This window comes from Manis pentadactyla, chromosome 9 (assembly GCF_030020395.1).
Source record: "Manis pentadactyla isolate mManPen7 chromosome 9, mManPen7.hap1, whole genome shotgun sequence".
In the NCBI taxonomy this organism is placed as follows: Eukaryota; Metazoa; Chordata; class Mammalia; order Pholidota; family Manidae; genus Manis; species Manis pentadactyla.
In genome coordinates, this window is record NC_080027.1 from 10,022,931 (window position 1) to 10,025,705 (window position 2,775).

The following is a 2,775-nucleotide window of genomic DNA, read 5'->3' on the forward strand; positions in this document are numbered from 1 at the left end:
CCCTGTGTACCTGAGTATTTTTACCTTAGCTCAGAGTTTAATGCACTAATAAACTAGTTACAGCGTTATATAAATAAAGGCAAATCTAAAAAAATAAAAAATAAAATAAAATAAAGACAAATCTAATAGCTAGATGAAGAGCATTAGCCTGAAATTAGCCATGCCAACTGTGGGATATTGTTTTTCAACAAAAGTCATTGACGTGGCCACAGCCGTGAGGGTGAGGTTGCCGCCTGGGTCCTGAGCCACTAGGGGTCTGTCCTGTCCTTTCTTTGTTACCGTGTCTAACTTGTTCTTCAGGCTGTTTCGACTAGTAGTAAATACAGTGTGAGCACAAGCATCTGGCCTGGAGCACCTCTAGGGAGTCGGACCCGGGAGGAAGCCACCAGCTCCGACTGCTCTGGCCATGGTCACAGGCCCCACCCACACCATGGCCCTAAGTTGCAGGCGCTACTCAGAACTTGAGGGAATGGCACAGGGGCGCCCCACCCATTGGAGTGGCCCAGCCCCACCGGGACCTGCAGTGTTACTCCAGGTGACCTTACTGCCCTTTATTCTGTGTTGGGAAATTTTTTTTCCCCAAGTGGCTGAGAAAAGCGTGTCTGTGCTCACGGGATGCAAACAGGACAGAGCGGCCAGTGCTGCCAGCAAATCCTGCTCTGAGTGCCTGCTGTGCGCCCAGGAGACGGGGAGCCGCGAGGTGGGGGCACGCACAGCGTCAGCGTCGGGCGGGAGTCCAGCAGGGCCCCCGGGTGCTCAGGCAGCATTTGGAGGACACCCTGGCAGCTGGTGCCCTACACCATAATGGCCGGACACGTGGTCAGGGCACAAAGCAGAAAGGCTGGGCTGGGACAAAATTCATCCCTGGCCAAACGAGATGCTCCCTGTTCTGACAGGGCCGATGGCCCATGGTGGTCCTCGTGTAGGATGACAGGCAGGTTAAATGAGGCTGGAGCAGGGGCGCCTATGTTCTTTACATCTTTGAGGTAGCCCTGTGCTGCCACCCCATCCCAGCACCGTGTGGTTTGGTGGGCAGTTTGTCTTGGGGTCAGGGTTCCTCTCTGGCCCTTTCAACCACAGAGCTGTTACCGATAGCTAGAAGCAGTCACGGGCTTATTCTGCTGGCGGCTAAGCCTGTCCTGATAAGGCAGCCCAGGGTCGGGCTGGCCAGCATGGAGACCTGTGGTCTATAAGCCCCGGTTTTAATGGGGCCTTGGCCGTGCTTTATCCTGGGGCATCTCCTTTCTCCAGTGGTGGGGGCTCAGGCTGTCCCCAGGCAGCCCAGCCTCCTCCAGCCTGTGGTTCTGGTCTGAGAACTCTCCTGGTCTGGACACCAGTGGGGCCTGGTTTCCATCCCAGAGGCCTGTGATGTTCTGCTCTTCTTTCTTGTTCTGTGAACACACATCTTGGTCACCGCCCATCCAGCTTTCCCCGGGAACCCCATGGTCTGACACCTGTCACCACCACAGATGCCTGCTGCTCGGGGCCCTCTGGTGGCCCTTGACCTGGGTGCTGGCATCTGCTGTCCCCCGCTGTCTCAGAGGACAGCTGCACTGAGGTCCACAGTGCAGGCACCGCCCTGGTGCATCCCCGGTGTCACCTCAGCCCTGCTGGGAACACAGGCTAAGCCTTTATTTACATCCTTCCTCAGCCACCTACGAGGGTCACTCTGGGGTCTCCACTCGGGACCACCATTGGTTTGCAACTTCCAGTAGCCAGCCCAGCAGTATGGCAGACCAGCTCCGTGGGCACTTTTCTCCATGTCACACACTCCCCTTATCTAGCCTTCTGCTCTAGCCCCAGGCCTGCCACCAGGTCCAGAACTTGCTGAGACCCCACCTACTCTAGGAGGAAGCCTCTAGGGGGTCGGGCAGCAGGGAGTAGGCCACGCCAGCCTGCCCTGTGGGCCTGGGGGTCCGAGGGCCCCTCCCAGGGCCAGGTCCTGCTCCCTTCTCAGGGCCTGGCTTAGTGGGGGACACCTCAGAGCAGGTGCATCCGTCGGAGTGCTGCCCCCTGGCTGTCAGTGCCCTCTGCCTTCGGGTGCCCAGGAAGCCCCTGACCGCAGTGGTTCTGGGCCTGTCACCATCCCCATGCCTCCTAAGTGCCAGAGGGCTGCTCTGCATCCCAGGAAACGCTACCGAAGGCATCCCACATGCCTGTGGGCACCTGTTGTATTCACGCCCAGGCACTGTGCCACTGTAACTGGGGTTGATGTGCTGTAGTGTCGAGGGCTGCACCTCTCCAGTGCTTTGCAGACCTTAGTTTCCTTAGTTTTTAAGCCCCTGAGAGAAAATTCTGGCCCTACGTTTCCATCAGTGGGAGGCTGTGGGCTGGTTATCAGCAAACACGAAACAAACCAGCAAAATGAAGGAAATTGTGCAGCGTTAGTTGTGCTGAATGTATTGACTGGGGTTTTGCATGAAAGTTTCCTTTCGTAACCGAACAACCAGTTCGTTAGAGCCTTGGCTTGTGGTAGTCCCCCCGGGTGGTAGGCACCTATGGGGAAAACATTAAACCTGACGATATGGAACATCCTCTTCTTGCTAATTTGTAATGTCACTAAGAAAATTACCTTCAATGCCTAGTAACTGTATGATGTCGCCAAAATTAAAGCAATAAAACTCATTTAGGAGAAAATGGAGAAGTGGAAAATTACAATATAAGAGTCACTAACTCAGCATGGAGGGACTGTCAGTCTGTCTTTCCTTGATGTATGATGTTTATTTTGTGATTATCCTGTAGACATCTGGGTTAGTAGCAGGCAGAGTAAACGCC